The sequence below is a fragment of the Centroberyx gerrardi genome, chromosome 5 (genome assembly GCF_048128805.1).
Source record: "Centroberyx gerrardi isolate f3 chromosome 5, fCenGer3.hap1.cur.20231027, whole genome shotgun sequence".
Classification (NCBI taxonomy): Eukaryota; Metazoa; Chordata; class Actinopteri; order Beryciformes; family Berycidae; genus Centroberyx; species Centroberyx gerrardi.
In genome coordinates, this window is record NC_136001.1 from 12574527 (window position 1) to 12595315 (window position 20789).

Sequence of the window (20789 nt, forward strand, 5' to 3'; positions counted from 1 at the left end):
GCTGAGAACGGTCCTTTATCATATCTGGTCTCTTCTGGTCTTCCCCCTGCAGGTGTATGTGTGTGTGTGTGTGTGTGTGTGTGTGTGTGTGTGTGTGTGAGTATGAATGTCTGTGTGTGCACTAGTCAATGAGTTTGTGTGAGTTTGCGTGTGTTTATCTGTATGTGAGTGCATATATTTGCTTTTGAGTATGTTTGTGTTTCTGTGTGCCTGCAGGTGTCTGTGTATTGTATATGTGTGTGTGTGTGTGTGTGTGTGTGTGTGTGCATGTGTGTGTGTGTGCATGTGTGTGTGCATATGTGAGTGCGTCTGTGTATGTGTATGTCCTTGTGCCCATGTTTGCCCATGTTTGCATGCGTGTGTGTGCCACTGAAGCACCATAGACAGACAGGAACTCATTCTGGTATTACTAATACAGAACAAAGCAGAGCCAGAGATGACATCTATGATCTATCACACTCAGCCACCTGCTTCCCAAAAAGCAGGCCATTTAAATGCCACATCTGCTCCGGTGCACCACCATCCGCCAACCGTAAAACACAACAGAACATAAGAATATAGCACATACAGAACACACAGAATATTACCCATATATGCGCTTATATTAGTGCATATACACACACACACACACATATATATAAATGCACACACAGAGAACTGCAGCCTGACACCCATTCCGAAAAAAAAAAAAAAAGAAAAATGTAACCTCATTTCGGTTCACAGTAACCCATTTGGAACCAAATCATGCATGTGTGGCTGTCATGTGTTTTAGCGGCGGGCCGGGGATAACTTCAGAGGTCACTAAAGCCGCACACACACAAACACAAAGCCCATGGTCACAGAGCAGACTAATCTCCCACACAGTATGACCAACTGTCTGTGTTTGGCTCACTGTCTGCACTGGACTGGACTGAACTGGACTGAACTGGACTGGACTGAACTGGACTAGACTGGACTCGTCTGGGTCACCACAAAGGCCACACTCTGTCTCCTCAAGGTGTCCACTTAGCCTTATTACGTCCTCAAGTGTGAGGAAGACAGAAAGAGAGATAGAGAGAGATGGAGGAAGAGAGAGAGAGAGAGAGAGAGAGAGAGAGAGAGAGAGAGAGTCTGTGTCTGTGTGTCTGTGAATGTCTGCATGTCCTTGTCTGCACGGCACCCATTCTCTTAAAGGAAAAATTCACCTTCAGATGCTCTCAAACCGTTAGATATCATCAATGTGTGATGTTCAAAGCATTCGAGGAGTTATTTTGTGATCAAGTGTTGTAATTTACTTTTTTGGTGTACCCACTTCCCGTCAGTCTGCCTCGTCTACTTCTACTTCGGTTAGTGATTTACTACATTTCTCAGTATAGGAACATTTCTCAATGACTTTCGACAGCACCCCAGAGAAGGGGGTTTTCTGTGCTGCATATGTGTAGGTGGAGAGAGCAACAACAATAGCGAGAGTGTAGCAAGTTTTTCCAGCCGAGATAAAGGGAGAGTGCAGAAAGAACAATGCCTTGCCCGGTTGTTCAAATTACAACAAAAGTCATCAAAGAGGCAGTTTTACTTCCCACGCAACCAACAACAGATCCGCAAAGTTGCAAGCTGCGGCTGCATTGCATTATAGTGTATCGAGGCTACGGCCAGTTGAGTAATTTCTCTTCCTCTTCTACGATGGATTTCTCCCTGTATGAGTGTTGATCGTCGGTGCAAAACGGTGAGTCTAGAAAGAAGCCCTCGCTCTTTGATTCTGAGGAACTGACACCAAAACCTGACATTTACCGTTGATGTTTTAGATAGCTGAAAATGTTTCTGCTATCAAAATCCATTGTAGCTGTGCTGGAAATACCCTAACGTGACGTCGTCTACGATTGGCCAGTTATCCAAGGGAATAAGAACAATACAGCATCAAACAACAAAATGGGCCCAGTATCTATTGTTATCACTGAAGTGTTTTAGGGTGGATTTTTCCTTTAAACAAATGTCGCCCATGTGTATGTGTATAAGCTCCAATCCATTTATCCATAGGTGTCAGCGCTCGGTATGGCTGGACTGTATCTAAGTGTAGTGAGATCACTTTTTGACCCTGCTTGTTTAGCGAGGGAGGCTGGCTGTGGTTCAGGAGCCACAGAGGAGGCTGCTTGGGCTATTTTAATGAACTCCCTGCTTCACAGTGATGAATAGGTGTGTCTGCGCTCGGTGTCTGCCCCACCCCTTCAGAGGGCTCTACTACCAGGGCACTGTCGTAAGCAGAGACTTGCGCGTCCCAAACACACACACACACACATGCACACACACTCATAATGAAAACGACATTAGGCAGATACTCGTATTTCTGTGGGGTCACACACACAAACGCAAAAGACACAAACACACATAAATAAAAGACACATACGGACGTGAGCACACAGCACACACACGGATGCACACAAACACACACACACACACACACACACCATCATCGCTTACAATATAGTGCATCAATATTCTCAGAAAAAGTCGAGCATGGAACTGAGCTACTTGGCAGATTACAAAGGATGAAGGATGGAAGTGCAGGTAAACACCACCGACACTAGACAGCATTTGAAGGCAATTATTAAAGTAAAGCAGATGTAAAGCTGATGTAACCATAGCTTACAATAAAAACACATACATTACTGTAAAAAGAATAATGATCCAGTTTGCAAAGTACATACACTGTGTACAGTATGAAGAGTTTCCTTCCAAAATGAAAACTCCAACTTTTGGAAAAGCGGCATATACCCTTGCAAAATGATTACTGGCGTGACAGTAAAACACACTATGGGATATTACTGAAGCTATTTCAAAACCTTTACTTATAAAATAGCAAATTTTTTTGGAGGAAGGCAGCATTAAATTCACAAGACACTTGTTTCTCAAAATGGATAATCGTTTTAGAATGGAACCATTCCCTCAGGATCTGATGTCGGTGCTGAATAGCGATGCAGCGTGATGTATAGCAGGACGCTTTCTGACAGGGGAAAGCTGCATTTTTTAACCTTTATTTATCCACAGTACGCTTGATGAGCAGGTCAGCTCTTTTTTCAGCAATGCACCCTAATTCACATACACATCCATGCCTGGGAGGAGGCATGAGCAAGACACATGTACCATCACTGGAGCCTCTTTTGTCAGAACAGATGGAGGAGACTACGTCTATAACATTCCCCGCTTCGTTAGCAGTGAACCAGAACCATTTCATTTTCTCCCCTTTTCAGCAACGATTTACTCTTCTTTTCGCAGTGGTCAGAATGCTGTTCAGTATCTGTCAGGATCTTAAAGCTGTGTCGCAGAACATGCTCTTTGGAAAGGACATGCTCTATATGTAGCCCAGTCTTCTGGCCTAGCTCCAGCGCTAGAGGAAAATGCCTTTATAACCTTTGGTGTAATGCAAATGTCCGACTGCATGTCCAACTCTGTAGTCCCAGCGGTGCCTAAGGGGCCTTCAGGGCGAGATATGTCATATCTTAATGCAGAATCACTGTCTGTCAAGTCCTACACCATTAATTCTACGGAGTCTCCACAAACTGTTAGCTGTCAAACTATCAACTCTGTCTCTCTCTCTCTCTCTCCCTCTCTCTCTCTCTCTCTCTCTCTCTCCCTGTCTCTCTTCTTATAGACCTCATTTGCAGATAATAGGCCATACAGGGGAAAAGTGCCCTTTTTAATTATCCCGAGGATTATGAGGCTTGTGTCGTTCCCAAATGCTAATACATAGAGCGCGGCTGTGTATCTTTGCATAAGGAGGAGTGTATTACCCTTCCAATTGGCCTCTGTTGCTGATGGCTTACAGCTGATCTCTGCACACCTCATTTGATAGGAAAATAAGAGCTTGAAAAGCTCTGCATGAGAGATCTGTGTGTGTAATGAAGTTCTGAGATCCGATTAGGAAGTAAATGCCAGAACTCACACACCTAATGATAGAAAATGATAGATTGAATTAATCAGTGTTGAAAAGTATTTGGTCGGTAAAAGACACTGTTGAGAATTATTTTACTCTAATCAGTTGAACAAATTCAAGCCAGGAAAGAAGAACATACTGTGTTTAACAGAATGGGTCAAACTGTATTTGCTTTCTTTGTTTTAACCTGCAGTGTTGGAGTACCAGATGTGTGGGGTTTACTACATCAGGACAATTGTTGTTTACCACAGAATGTATACTAAGACTTAAATACTCAAATAAAATCAAAATACTTTCCTGTTATCGTCTAAACAATTTCACATTCATTGTGTTGCCCTGTGTGGCAAATCTACCCCTCTGCTACTTGAAGTAGCTGAAAAAAAGCTAAAACAAAATTATGGTTTATACTGTTTGACACAGGTCTGGTATTTACAAAGATAAAGAAGTGTGGCATTACAGCATATCAAAAGAGTACTGCATACTTTATATGATCTGGTACTGTGGTTCTCAACGTGAGGTCCGGGGACCACCAGGGGTCCTCGAGGGCATTCCAGGGGGTCCCCAGCAAATTGTTGAATTGTTAAACTTCATTATTTCATTTACAAGAACAATTATAGGATGTAGAAGAATAATTATTTTGATCATAGTTTCACTGTTATCTCTCCACCTACAATACAGATACTTCTACAATACAAAATCATATAGAACAATAAAAATATTCTCAGATTTGGGTCCGAGAGACAAAATCTCATCAAATCGGGGTCTGTTGCCCTAATGTCTACTAAATTAGGAGTCCTTGATATGAAAAAGAAGAGAAGCACTGATCTAGTATAATGCTGAAAATTTAGATGGGCATGAACACAAATACTGATTCATATACCCGCCTCTACACACCCAAAAGACCCGTTATATAGGACCGACTGTCTAGGCAACAGTATGTGATAGATGCAAAAGTATGTGCTGATTACTTGCCTGTTGCAACATGTTTCCTAACCTCAAATCTGACCCTTTTCTGAGTCTACATTTCCTTCGATGTGCACAGTAAAATATCAGCACAGGTTTCAGCGAATCAATGCAATCACAGTCTTCATTAATTACAGCTGCTCTGCAGGGCTATACAGGATTTCAAATCACCCACATGTTCTATATACAGTCCCCAATCCCCTCAGTACAGACTTATTTATTTTCTTCTCTTTAATTCTGTATTTTCTTCTTGGCTCGGTTAGCTGCTACTTTGTCAGCGAATGTGGGAGACAAAATAATTGCCTCTATATTTCCTGAATTGATTTCTTGCAGAGTTCTAATACAGTGGTCAGGCCGGCACTCAGGCATCCATGACAGGCTCCGTACTGCAGGCTTTGTATTTCAGAATAGAGCACTTAAAAGTCAAGACTCATTTTTTCTACACCTTGTTATCAGGGTCAAACGATAGCAATTCAAAACAGAAATCCCTTCAAGTAAATCCGTTTCCGGTATGGGAGACATTTTGGAAATTGCAAGCCACAGTTGAAGAAATCCAGAATATAGGTAACAAGCTAGAGACTGTGTGAAATTCACCTCATAATGTCAAAAAAACTAATTCCCAGATGACAGGTATATGACTATATGATATGCTATGATATGATATGCTATGACATGTGCTTTGCTATGCTATGATATGATATATGATATGTTACATGATATATATGATATGATATGATGTATGTTACATGATATATATGATATATGATATGAAGTATGATATGATATATGTTACATGATATATATATGATATGATATATGTTGCATGATATATATGATATGATATGATATATATCATATATGATATATGTTGCATGATATATATGATGATATGATATATGATATATGATATGATATGATATGATGTGATGTGATGTGATATGATATGATATGAAATGTGCTGTATCTCCTGCCAAAAATTTGAAATGCAGTGATAATTTCTTCTACTATACGTTCTTAGCAACCAAAATCACGAAATTTTAAAAGTGAAGTGAAGCAAAAACTCCCATTTTGCCTAAAGCAAATTCCTCCTGTCGTGTTCTCTCTTTGATGGCTAGAAAAGACAGAAGTAAAGCCTTTCTTGTATGATTTTGCAGCTCTTAATTACTTCACTTTTCATCCTGCTTTACCCTTCACGTTCTGTTCCCTGTGGTGAATGTTCAGTATAATGACCCCCCTGAACCTTCCCTTCTGGTACAGACTGCACTTTAAATTAGGCAACAGCAGAGGAGGTAACCACCACCCACATACTCAGCTGATGGGAGGAGAATGTAGGGCCCGGCTCAGGAGGAACGAAAGGAGGACAGAGGGAAAGAGATAGAAGGAAAGGGGGGAAAAAAAGAGAAATGTATGTTGTCCACTTATACCGGTCCTGAGTCCTGCAGTCTGGCCATGAACCGAGTTTTCCTTGAGATCTCACCCCTTGTCTAACACGGTCTTTGCTCTCAGGGGGGCTAGAGGGGTGAAAACACCCTCTGAACCTTTTCAGAACGACTTCATGACATCATGCCTTCTGTGAACACCCTCGCGCCCTCTGTGCGAGAGAGGGATGAGACAAGACATTCTGGACGGGCGAGGAAAGCGACGGGGAGAGTGAGAGTGCATTAGACTTCTGGCATCAACTGAGGCATCAATTAATGAGCGGGCTGGGAATGTGTCCATCCAGACACACTCTGCTCGGGGGTACCGCGGGAGGCCGGGCCAGGGCCACAGACAGCTGGGGGACATGAATAATTGAGGTCCCTGCTTTAAAAGTTTAAATGAATTAGGGCCAGGGGAAGGGGTGTTAAGAGATGTACAAGAGGGGGAAAGGGAGTGGCAGCAAAAATATCTCCATTATGTCTCTAATCATGAAGCGGAGGGGAGGGGTGTCCCGTGTCAGTGTTAACAACTTGCTAAGTTATATCGAAAGAAGGGTGAAATAAGTGCACGCTATACATAACACTAGCTTTTACGTTTATATCAAGAAAGTGCCTGTTTTTGTCCCCCATGCTTTTAAGGTGGATAGATCTGTGTCTATACATTAGTTGGAAACTAGTGTCCTCTTTTTGACAAAACTCAAACAAATGGTGTGTCTTCTCACTGGGATTCGTCGCTTTTTCAAATTTCCAACCTAATTCCATCAACAATGACCAACAGTGGAGACGATACTCCATTCATCAACTACGGACAGACATGTGAATGGGCCGAGAGTGGCCATATAGAGCAAAGCCAGTAAATGACATACTATCACAATAAGTCCAACCTCAGTACCAGAGCTTGCAGCCCAGTGGGTGAAGTCCCAGCAAATAAGGAGGAAGTCGTCCTCTTCCCATCTTTTCTCCCATTTCTGCTGTGCTTCATTGCATTCTCAGTACAACAAAGTAACAGCTCATTCAGAAATTTACAGAGTTTTAAGCAAGTGGAAAGTCTTTGAGACTGCCATTTGTTTCTTTGCTTCACTAGTTTTTAGGAAGTGTTTCTATGGGGTATGTTTACCCACATACAACTAGAAAATGTTCCTTTTCAATTGCCGCCTAGATTTCCAACAACCTCACTCACTCAACCAAGATTTGTATAAGCAATCTGGCTTTCAAACGGTAGCCGGCTCCTCTCCGTTTCACTAGAGGTTTTATCAAAAGAGATTGCAGAAATTCTTTATCTGCAGATAAATCCGTAATTGGATCTTGGCTCCCTAAATAATGAGTGTTGGGTCCAAAAATCCCTAGTTTTAGTTTTAGTACTGGCGTGTATAATTGGTGACTTACTGAAAGGCAGGTACAGTACGGTTCAGGTGTTTAATGATTTTTAAAAAGGCTCAGTGTGTGACACGACAACAGCTGATATTTGTAACAGCCAGTTGTCAGCAGGATATAGAGAGTAAACAAAGCCCCGCTGATTGGCAGCCGTTCCACTCTACAGAATTCAACAAAGACGACTCAAATTGGATGCAAAAAGAGCACACTCTGGTTTCCGTTTTTCTTCACAGATGGGAGCTGCTTATGATTTGTCTCCAGTACCTGAAACTGGGGAGTAAACAGTGATCAAATTGACATAGTCCCAAAGAGGCTACCAGCATGCTGGGTGCTCCTGGCTCACACTGATCCAGGGAAAGAACAGAAGGAGGGCCTGACAGAGGAGATGAGAGAAGGTATCAGGCTCCTTCGATGTGGGCGGCTTCCACTAAGCTGCCAGTGCACCACTGCCTCTCCGCTCTCTTTCATTTTCTCCTTTTCACCCTCTCTTGCTCCGAAGTCCAAAGCCCAAGAGAAATTAGTCACCCTGCGCGCCGTGGTGAGGGAGTATGTGTGTGAGCGTGTATGTGAGCGTATGTGTGTGTGTGTTTGAAAGAGAGAGGGAGTGCAAGGCAAAAGGAGGGTGATAGAGGGAGAGAGAGGGAAAGAGAGAGAACAAAATTGTTTTCCATCCCAAGGCTTATAATTCCGCCGTGTATCTGAAAATTGATGCTATATCAAAAAAAAAGTCTCTCATGGCCTGAAAAACGGACATCAATCTAAGCATCAGAAATATGCTGCAGTAAAGACAATAGCCTCTCTGTACTGTAAGGGTACAGTAGTATAGCTACAAGAGGAAGGATAGATGATGGAGAGAAGAAAGAGAAACAGCCCACAGTTCGATAATTATCACACTTATGCAAACTCATAAAAATGTTTCTTATTTGCATCAAGGTAATTCTATAGTTGTACAAAGAAAACATATCCGTGTTTTTTGGAGCTTGTGCACCTTTTTCACACAAGACAGTGCTTCATAAGTTAGTCACATTAGTGGAAATGTGAGTGATAAATCAAACCGAATCAAGTTGCAAATGAATAATTAAAGCGAAATGCTGTGTAAGTATTTATAGTACAAGTACAATGTGCACATACATGACTGACAGAGAAGACGATGATTGAACGGATGAAAGAGAAGAGTGAACTGCAGCTACCCTTGAGCTAATTCTATCATGGGGAGATAACAGATTTCTGTTTCTCATTCCCGTCTTGTACATCAGATCAAGGCTCAGACGCTGGGTTCTGCACAATACATTTAAAGACACGAGTACATTCTTTTGAAGATAGGAGCCTTCTTTGAAGTTTTGCTCAGCTCTTTCGTTGTGGGATCTGATGATGAAGAAACCTGACCAGCCTCTGTGTTGGGTCACAAAATCCACCCCTCCTCACACACACCCTCCCATTGTATGCGTGTTGAGGGGCAGGAGGGCAGGAGAAGGGACAGCCATAATCATGTCAGCAAGCCCCGGCAGAAAAACCCTCAAGAGACTAAGCCACTTTGTTCCAACTTCAGTAAAAAAAAAAAAAAAAAAAAGCCTGGACAGCAATCCTCCATGAAGCAAATGGAGAGAACTTTGACATAATTGCCAGCTTTATTGCGTCCTATTCCTTTAATTATAATCAGAACCGAGTTGCCTTTCCCTTGCCTTCTCAACAAAGAAATAACAAGCGTGGAAAATAACAGGCTCATTTTTAAACCACGTAATTGCAATTTTCTGCCCAAATTGCATTCTAATGATTACAGGCATGAGGTGGAGCTTGACAACAACACCAGAGAAAGAGCGAGAGAAAAAAAAAAAAGAGGAAAAAAAACACATTGCCAAGGACCCTGGGGCACCAAGAGAGAGAGAGAGGAAAAAAATCTGCCAACAAAAATGAGAGCTCTCTTCCTCCCAAAGGAAACAGGGTTTAGAACTGGGCTTCTCAAAATCTGCAATTCCCCATCCTTTTCACTGGGCTGATGGTTAAGGGCTCGGAGAATTGAGTTCTACGCCACTGTGCTGGAGAAGGAGTTGATAGGAATTCAGTGCAATGGCACAATATTGGGAGTGAAGGCTGCCAAACGCTGACTACCTCAAAGGAAGGGAATGGAGTGAGAGAGAGACACAGACAGACAGAGAGAGAGAGAGCGAGAGGGAAATGGAGAGAGACTGAGGGAAAGGAAAGGAAAGTAAAGGAAAGGAAAGGAAAGGAAGGGAAAGGAAAAGGAGGCTGCCTGATGCTCGACAAAGCTGAAAACCCCCTCCATGGAAGAGTGGATTCCTAAGCTCTGCAGAAGCTCTTCTCGACTCAAAACCTCGCTGCCCTGTTGAGTCCCGACCACTTCAAGAGTTAGCTGGAGAAATTCTCCGGCAAAGTGACCCGGTTCCTCCACTGTACACAGTGTATGCTGGGGATGGATTTAAAGGGAAGAACATTTGAATTTGGGCTTAGAAAATGTGAAGAGGTTTGATAGTGTGTGTCATCCCTAGACAGAAAGTACTCTGGGAATCCAGCTGGATCGGTTCCAAAATATGAAAGAATCATTTTGAAATCATGTCATATTCTGAGCCAAACCTTGCACAATTCCAAGGAAATTATACCCAACCTAGGAACCTAGGATACAGTTCAAATAGAAATGTAAAAGTCTTCTAAGATCTGGATAGAAGTCAAGTTTAATTTGGATCATTTGGATTGAATCTCATAGGAGTCTAACATGATACAAATTGGTTCCAAAGGATAGGTTCCTATAACAAACATACCTCAGAAAAAGATCTCTTTACTTGAATTATGAGTAGTTATATTATGTTTTATGGATGTACTGTATTTGCTATGGCAAGAGGACGTGAGTTAGCTGAGACATCTTGCAGACAAATACACTAATATTTGATGAGACATTGCAGCGTACATTGTAATTCAGGTTCAATCAAGGAGTTCAAGCAAAAAGTTAAATGCACTGTGGGATCCTGTTCAAATGCGCGGCACGAGCTGTTCACTGCTCCCGTTCCATAACAAAGCCGTGTGAACTTTACATGATCGGGCCTGCAGGACCCCGGTCTGCACCCCAGTCAGACACACTGAGTGGACAACAGATGCAACTGAGTTAACCAACCAATAACAAAGCAAGAAGCCTATACACACATACACATGCGCAAACACACAGGTCATGTCACTTACACACACACACACACACACACAATAAACACTTTCTTTCTGCTTTACTGTGTCTCTCACTCTCTCTCTCTTTCACACACACACATAGCAAATCAACATAAATAAATAAGAGATGGAGTTGTGTTTCACAGCCTAATCTCTAAGGAGAAACCAGCTTGCTGCATCGGCAAGGATCAGGCCCGGGCGAGTGAGTGGGACACTGCTGGCTTCCAGGCAACCAATTTGTTTGTTTATTGTCTTGGTGTTTTGTCGCGGTTACAGTTCATTGCAGCCAGCCTATCTTGGGCATGCTCCTTTAAATGGCATCTATAAAACATGGGATGTGCTCCCCCCACGTCCTCTTCCTCCTCACATGACGAAGCGGCACACTCGCGTCACGATGCTGCATTTCGACCGCTACGATGGGGCTTAGAAATTCCCCTTAAACACTCAACGGATTCACCTCAGCGGCTATGGCTGGCGCTTTGAGAGGTGGAACAAACTGTGCTTTCTAAACACATTAGCCTGTGAACGGCGCTGAGCCGGGAATCTTGGGTTGCTGAAATCGGGTGTAATCATGTAGATAGATGGCTGACTTTTTATTGTTCCGCAAAGCCAAATGCACAGCGCTGGTGTTGAATACCAAGTTTCTCAAATGAGGCAATACCCAAGATTTTATGGTTAACTCATGGCGCTGCAGTGCTACGTTCCCTGTGACAAGACACTGGGCTGTCATATGCACTTGCACTGTATGCATAAAATGACACATTAGACATGCCTGCAGTATAGGAAACTGAATACAGAAATGTCAGTCTTGCATTGAGAGTGAGAACAGACACACAGCATTTGGAAGGACTCCAGTCTTCATAGTACAACTACAAGTTCCATAGGGCTTCAAGTAGGCCTACCTATGTATAGAGAGTAAAAAGTAAAATATATGTGCTTGTTTTGTCTCATGCCTGCAAACACAAGCCAGTGTCTCACGTTATATTGATCTGACAGAGGGAGCAGGAAGCTGGCGGAAAACACAAATACTGCCTGGGGTGGCTCCTTAAAACTAGAGACAAGCCTCTTATCCATGGTGTTCTCTTCCTCTGGAAATCACCTGGTGGCTCATGCATATCAAGTACTCTCTCTCTCCAAGCCTCAGCCTGCACTCCCGTGCCTTCTTCAGGCTCTGCTGTTTGTTGCATTGCCTGTGCGACGGTGGCTTTTAAGTAACACGACTGAAATTGTAAGCTAATCTATCTATCCTCTGCACGCTGGCATTGAGTGGGTGATGGCATTTTTTTTTTTTTTTGCAGAGCTGCTGGGTGTTTTGTTACCACCAAAATGGAACAAGCAGCCCACCCCTCCTTTCCCTCTTGTTAGGGGAAATGTCTTGGCACGACGTCGGCAAGGTTATAAGGCAAAGGCAGGGTGTTTACAGGTACGAGGGGCAACTTCATGCCAAGTGTTTAGCGCCGTGACAAATTCTTATAAGTTTTCCACAATCACAAATCGTTCCAAGTTTCCAGTGTTTCTGTCAAGCGCAGAGGAACTGTCACAGACATCCCATCTCCGATAATCCCATGGTGGCCTTTGCTCTGCCTGTCAGCAATACCTACCAATAACACTGCACAATAAAACCCTCCAGAACAACAGTGGGCCGCAGGCAGCTTCAAGGGCTACTGACGGCGATCTATAAAACACTGTAATGGGTTGCCTGTCAGTGAGTGTGAAAGGGAAGATCTACGCCTCCTCTGACTCTCTGAGGGGACTTCAATTAATCACAGCAGAATTGTATCACCACGCAATAGGAGCCGTAAGGTTATTACCATCCCTGTATTCCGCAGGATGAAATGTGATGATAGCACTAATTGAGGGGGGGAGAAAAAAAACAGCTGACCGCACAACGCCTGTCAAGGGGATGAAGGGCAGATGAAAGAATGGGTCGAACAAGGAGATAGACCGAGATAAAAAAAAAAAACGAAAGGAAGTGGGAGGTGGGGGGGAGAGGGGAAAGAGAGGGCAGGAGGGTTGAGACTTCTACAGAGAGAAACACAGTATTCACAGTGGTGTGTAAGCATAATCATAAATATCTACAGTCTGCGTGCAGAGGGGCTGACAGGGAAAACTAGAGCTAGTTTTCATTAGGGATGCTGTTCGTGTCTTCTAAGCATAATCCACAAAGATATTGTACTTTTCTAAACTCATAAACAAGCTGCTTAGCTGGAGCTTTTTGGAGTTGAGGGGAATCACACTGATAGAGGACACGCTGTGAATTCAACTCCAGCTCCACTCCCATTTCAGAGCAGCGATCTGACTTGTTTGTAAAGCTTAGGCTACTGTAGGGAGCCATGCTTTTGTTTGGTGTTACCTTCACTAAAGGTACGTTATTCTTTTTGATGCCCATATGTCATGTGGCAACTGTTGAGTAAATGATGCGCTCTCCTTTATGTTGCCAATGTCTGATGAAAAAAAAAATCCCCAAAAAACAAGTTGAACATACTGCATGTCAGGTCCATATTGGATGTAATACATTGCGTCACATCACAAGAGAGGGAGAGAGAGAGAGAGAGAGAGAGAGAGAGGGGGGGGGGGGGGGGGGGAGCATAGGGAGTGAAATAGATAGATAGATAGATAGATAGATAGATAGATAGATAGATAGATAATGACAGGGACACAGAGAGAGAGAGAGAGAGAGAGAGAGAGAGAGAGAGAGAGAGAGGGGGGGGGTAGCATAGGGAGTGAAATAGATAGATAGATAGATAGATAGATAGATAGATAGATAGATAGATAGATAGATAGATAATGACAGGGACACAGAGAGAGAGAGAGAGAGAGAGAGATGACAGTGCTGATCATTCACAGGATTATCAGTGATCATTCAGTTAAAGGTTTTAAGGTTTTCTTCTCTGAAATTATAATGACCATACAACAGTAACTTCGGTGCAGGACCGCGGCCACACTCATTTCCCTTTGACTACGTGGCTTTCATCCTGCGCTAATAAGTTTTGCATTTTAAAAACGTAAGTTGCCCATTTGCAGTTCCATTAGCGCCTTCCTGCACCCAAAAATGAACGCGCTGATCTCTAAATGAGCAGTATAACTTGAATTACGATTAGTCTAATTTATGCAGTCAGCGATTTCAAAGGCATATTACCATACTGTCGAGTTAATAACAGCGATAAACCTAATCTTGCTTCATGAATATTGCTGTCTAGGATTAATAAAAAAGATGCATCTAAAAGGGAACGTTTGCCTGCCTCACCTGAAGTCATCTGATTAGTTTGTAGTACTGTCTGCTGCCCAGCAAGTTAATAACTATTTATCCTTGTGGAAACAATCAATAATCTAATCGATAAGTTTATTCATGGGTTTGACTGGTAGGCTATTTCGCAGTCAAACATGAGCTATTAGGCGTTTGATTATTGGGTATTCAAACATGCATTAACATAAATTATATTTCGCATTCAATAATTAGCATCCAGTGTTCGTAAATTCCATACATTATACAAATTCATTTAAAAATATGTGTATGTCAATACAAAAATACATATATACGGTTTCAGCGCAGGCGAATATAACCTACCTGTCGTTGTGCTGTCAGTTAATCCCGGGAAATGTCCCTCTCATTTGTTCTCCATTGTCAACCATAAAAACCAGAGATTTGTTCTTTAGAGAAATGCCATTTCCTTGCCGCTTTAAGGTGCCCTCGACAACACATAACCTAAAAAGACTGGGCTAATGTCAAAGCGCTCCAGACGCACAATCCCTGAGTCAAAGAAGTCTAAATTGAGCTGCAGGCTACTTGCATGCAGTGGACTTGAAAGTCTATGAAAGTTGCTGGTCCTCCGGCTCTTCCTCACAACTTCCCATTCGCAAAGGCGCTGCAGGAGCTGGACAACACGCCAGACTGTCACTCATAGTTTCTGGATTCAACCATGATGTGATTAATACAATCCATCCACATACTGGTTGCACTTGGGTTTTGGCAACGTCTTCGTGCAGTTAGAGAAATGCATTTGAGGTCCGAGGGATGCGAGAGCAACCGGATTCACGGTGTGCGTGTTCCCGGGCGGCGCTGCGCCGGTGTTTCAGCGCCATCCAGTGGAGATCTGCGGCCTCGGCTGGTGCTGATGCGAGGAAGGAGTGCAGAGATTTACATAGATGGCCCATTTATCTCAATCCAGCCACAGATAATAACAACTGGATGATTGTGCCCTCTTCGCGATGGCAGCAGACCTCTTCGCAAATAAAAACTATTAATTGTCTTTTTGTTTGCGCAATTACTGTGTAAGAGAAAAGGCCATAAAATGCACCTTAATGTTGGCACAAGTTGTGCCGGCACTATTTGTGGTTTCTTTATTGAATGACACAGTTAATATGGCTGTTTTTTTTTTTATTTGCAGCACCTATCATAATGAAATGTACTGCAACCAAATGCAAACAAACCAAACTATGAATTTAAAAGGGACCAGTATATGATGTGATATGGTTTTAGAAAAAGTGCTTGAGATGGATGAAGCTATTTTGGGACTGCGGGTATGCATAAAAACATTTACTGAGCGGACCTGGTGTGTTATGACATGCATTAGCACTCACTGAGGTTATGATAATACATCTGTTTTTCTCTGACGCTAAACTTCCTCCCTCCTCGAGCATTATGGCCCAGTCTAAAAAGGCTTCCCCCCAGTAATTGCATTATCATCTCTCCATTTCTCAAGCAGTCTCTTTTGTCTGGCCCCCAAAAGGCAGCAATGGGCGGAATAATCAATACAAGCTTTGAAATAGCCTGTGGAGATGGGAAGCAAACATTTGGATTTGGATTTGATTGCTTTTGGACACCCTCAGAGTGTTATCATCATAAACCCAAAGCCATCTACCTTATAGACAAGCTCAGTAAACACTCTCGCACACACACACACACACACACACAGAATCAAAGGGCAGAGCACACAAATCCTAGAGGACTAAGTACAAAAATGTCAGCCCATTATCATTGACCGGGCTGTGCTATAAAATTCGGAGCAGATATATAGAGCTAAGCCAGGCTTCACATCACTTTAAAAGCCTATAACTTCAGTTCATAATTTCCTTTAGACAGAGAAGCTGTTATTTTGTTTCTATTTAGGCCAGTCTTTATATGATCGCCTACCAGGTTGTCAAGTCTTTCTCTTTCTCTCTCTCTCTCTCTCTCTCTCTCTCTCTCTCTCTCTCTCTCCCTCTCTCTCTCTTTCTCTCTCTTAATCTCTCTCTCACACACACGTACACAGAAAGAGAGAGACAGGTAGAGACAGACAGAAAGAGAGAGACACAGAGAGAGAGAAGATGACCTCATTAATCTCTAGTGCATACTGTAGACCTATCTTGTCATAGCCCTGACACTGTGGTTTGTGACAGCGCAGCTCATTAAATCATATGACAGGATGAGGTCAACCATGAGGTAAGGTGTCTCAAGCTGTGGGAGAGGAGATAAAGCCAACGTTATTAGCTTCTGTTGCAGAGCTCAACAAAAGGCCACAAGCACATAGGTCACAGATGAGACGACTCAGCCTCAGAGTCATGAGGTAATCCCGATTAGTGAGCGTTTGGCATCCAAATCTAATAAAAGCCAGGGACACTTCTGAACAGGCTCTGGTCTCTCTGAGGTGACACACCACAGGAGACTTTCATGCCTGCCAATGACAAACACACATCTCCTGCTTTTTGGGCATTATGTGATTTGACATCTTACAGAGGAACCCTCACTGTCTTTTTAGGTCGTGTTCGGTGGCACCTGGCATAACAGTGTCATCCTGTGCTTACTCGCACGTCACGCAGGGAGCCAGAGCGCTGTAAGGCTCAACAGGGCATTGATTGTGGTAGTTCAGCTTAAAATAACAGGCCCAGCAGGGAGCAGCGCGAGCCCTCTGCCTGAACCCCTCCTCGCCTTAACCGCAGAAGTGTGCTGGAAGACAGTGGGACGTCTACCAGAAAATTGCGAGGGGAAAAATAGGAGGCATAATGGCCTCAGGAATGGAGCCGGCTATCAATAATGCAGAGGAAGCAGCAGTTAATGCCCCCTTTAATTCAACAGGTTCGCAGACCCTGGGACACTTATTCTTCTCAAGCGTCACTCCAACCGCAGCTGCTGGAGGAGAGGCAGCTACATCAGGCTTTATGGCTTTGTGTGCGGTTGCACTGCCAGGTCTTTCCCCGACCTCAATCCCAATAGCGGAGCCATTAATGGGTTTTCATCAAGGGCCCGCCCTAATGGAGTTTCCAACTTCACCAACTCTCTCAGATAGTGGGGAACAGGAAGAAATATTGGCCACACAAAGCCAGAATATTTGTAAACTCAATTCAGTCTGAACAGCGGGGCTGCCATGAAGGCTTTGATGAACAAAAAGAGCATATTTCAAAGACAAAAGAGGCTGTAGTGGCTTGTGTTTGTGTCCAGTCAATCTTTCACTGCAAAAATGTGCATCTTAAGTTCAAGTTCAAGTTCAGTACTTTATTGCCATCTCAACATGGTTGATTGGGATTTGTTTTGGCAGGCACACTTAAAACAGACAGAGAGGGACAAAGAAAGGTTAATGAACCACAAGACGTAAAACACTTAAAATTCAAAACTGTAAAATAAAATGCCATAAAACAAAATAAAACACCGCAAATAGGCTACATCTTAAGAACTCATTTAATCTTCTAGTGAGTCTTAAAGTTGTGTTTTATTTGAAACAGGTGAACAAATTTGCTAACAAGGTAAGATAATTTTCACCATGCAAATCAACTCATTTCAAGAATTAAGTGACATTATCGTGACACTAGTAGGGGGGAATGCACCTTTTTTCAAAACATTGTCACTTGTTTCAAGAGAATTCTCAAAACAGGTGACACTGCATTGGAAATGAGTGAAATGATCTCACCCCCACTGGCAGATTTTTTCACCTCTTTCAAGGAAAACAAAATGTAACACTAAATATGAAATTAAATGAATGACTAAAAGGAACATTTAGCACTGATTGCTGAGCGTTCATACTGCATTGTCAGACCATGAAATATGAACTCTTGAGATTTTGACACAGTATTATTTTCATTTTGTCTTGTTTTCTCTCTCTGCCTCTGTATTCCCTGTCTCCTCTCGCTAGAGATCCTCTAAACCGGGCCTAGTGTCTGTCCCCCCATACACACATTTAGAATATTTATTTATGTCCACATAAATACAAGGTACAAAGGACATAAACACTATTAATGCAATCAGATATTGGGTCAGTCAGTTACAAGAGTGCCTGATTGGCAGCCACATTGTTGCATACACACTCTCTCTCTCTCTCACACACACACACACACACACACACACACACACAAGCACTCATAGCCTACATACGAGCACCTATATAGACACATAAAGCTAGAGAAAAATATCAAAGAAACAAATTCACCTGTCATATCCCCTGTTTCCATTAGATTCACAGCAGTCTTGGGTTACACATTCGTGCCCCGTGCCTCAGCCACCCCCCCCCACCCCCCTGACAGAGAAGTAGTGGGTCATTCATCAGGAGAGAGATTAAATCTTCATCCACTGCTACTGGATGTTGAGAGTGCTTCATCTTTGAGAGAGGAAATAAAAGTACAAACCATCCTTTGAAGCAAAGGAAGTCGTTTCATTTTCTTTTATCACTTGCCAGCATGTGTTACTGCAGACAGTAAGCAGTGATAAAGCAGAATCACAAATATACATACATGGTAATCATTAAAGGTTACTGGGGAACATATGCATCCTATTGAGTATATAATGGATCAAAAGTAACATGTTTGAGCACGAAACAACCTCCATCTGTTTTAAAGGTCTGCAAACATCAGTAAATTCACATTAGCCTCCTCCACAACATCTGCTCCCTACTCTTTTCCGGTTGTGTCCCATCTATTATACTCTGGCTCCATCTAGTGGAAAATATATACAGGTGCAATCATCTATTTATGTTATTATAGGCTACAGAACTTAATCAAAAACTGTACAAAACAACTCCAATGTGGTCTTTGTGCTGGTTTGGTTTAGTTTAGTTTAGTTTAGTTTAGTTTAGTTTAGTTTAGTTTAGCTTCAAGATGATAAAGCACAGAAATTAAGTGACAAAAAAATTCCCCCCAAAAAACTCACCTCATATGAACAAAAGAAACAAACAAACAAACAAACAAACAAAACAATACCATAAATTAACAAAATAACAAAAAAAATAAAAATTAACAAAAGCAAAGACACAACTACTCTGATCTGTAATCTAATCTGACTCTACCTTTACTATAGAAGTACAGAGTCCTTGAGTAGCCTATGAAAACATTGTAATTATATTGAATGAATACTAAAGAATAAACTTTTTTGTATTGTATGTTTCAAAACAAAGTTACAAAGTGCTTTATAGACAGTAAAAACACAATAACACGTGAGAGGACAATATAACAAATAGGAGCACAGTCCACATCTTAAGTATTGACACATGTATGTTTACCTGGCAACGATGATTTGTAAGAGCAAGCACAGTCTATAGGGGCATTTTTATCAACACTTCAGTCCTTGAACACTATCAGCTGAAAGATGGACTACGGTCTCAGTTAAAACGGTTATGTAACACAGTTGCAGGCTCCTATGGTTTTGATGTACCACTAAGTGCTTACTCTTCTTTTAAAAGGACACCAAAACATGGACTTTCTGTAATGCCATGGACAAATACAACCAACTGCACTGTACTGTAATCACTGTATAAGTCTGCAATGTTGTGCAGTGTTTCACATCAAAGGAAACATAGTTTTTTGTGGTTTGTAGGTGAAGAATAGTAACCAGGTATTTTCAATTAAAACAGCAAACCACCTTGGTAGGATGGGATACCATACAGTAGTGCATGTCTGGGCACATTTGATGATGGTGGGGACCAAAACACTATGTAGTTACTACATGATTACCACAAGCTATGTTTGTATCTCACATAATAAACCTATTGTATATCCTACATCACCTTGCATTTGTGCATGGTGCAATAAATCAGCAGTAAATAGAATAATAATGTGGGAACCAAAGCAAAAGATACATATGACACAAGATTAATATCTTCTCTGTTGCAGTGTGTCTGTAACATAGACAAGATTCTTCATAAATTGGATATCTTTTAGTCCTGTTTGTTACTGAATAGCATTTTCTGAAAAATAAAATGTGGAGGATGAATGTGCTCTAAAGTTTAAGGAATTTCCTTTAGTCCCATTATGTGAGAGTAGTCATTTGGATGGGACTGATATACTGTAGGTCAAACAATATGTAGGCTACTTGCACTGTTGTAGCATAATGATTTATGCCTATTTAAATAGGCATAAATGCACCCTGAGACTGAATTCATACATTACTCCCATGATGTTGGAAATCTTATAGTTTAGATTTGTGAACATGCCTATTTAAATAGGCATAAATGACATAAAATGTTCTGAAATCATCTGTCAGCTCTTACAAAAACCCAAATCATGTGTTAGCAACTTGATGACATAATCAGAAGAGCCTTGCTCTCTTGTTTCAGCTCTGGGGAGATTTATTCATGTTCACAAATCTAAACTATAAGATTTCCAACATCATGGGAGTAATGTATGAATTCAGTCTCAGGGTGCATATTTCATTCAAATATAATGTATTATTACATTAGATAGCCTCATAAGTAGGCTATTACAGGATTATTTCAACATATAGGCTAGAGTATATGTTGAAATAACCCCCCCATTATAATATTGCTATAATATCCCCATAGGGATTTAGTGCAGGGATAGTATAGTGTGTCTGTAGCAAATTTACAGTGACCTTTACTGTATGGCAGGCTATTTTTGTATGATATTAGGGTCATATCCCTATTGAATATTATATATAGTTTTGCTGTGATATCTTTGGAGTATCCTTCCAAAATGTAGTATTATGGGATTAGCTATTTAAGGTTAAAATCTGTCAAATCTGTCATTGTGAC

At 41.9% G+C, this 20789-nt stretch overlaps 1 protein-coding gene across 1 annotated transcript in view; it reads right to left on the bottom strand.

Annotated features, from left to right (window-relative positions):
- Nucleotides 1-14795, bottom strand: part of tafa3a (TAFA chemokine like family member 3a) — a 68747-nt gene extending 53952 nt beyond the window's left edge. Inside the window, exon 1 of the mRNA XM_071903908.2 lies at nucleotides 14405-14795. The gene's annotated coding sequence lies outside the window, so the exon portion shown is untranslated. The remainder of the gene's footprint in view (nucleotides 1-14404) is intronic.
- Between the last annotated feature and the right edge of the window lie 5994 nt (nucleotides 14796-20789).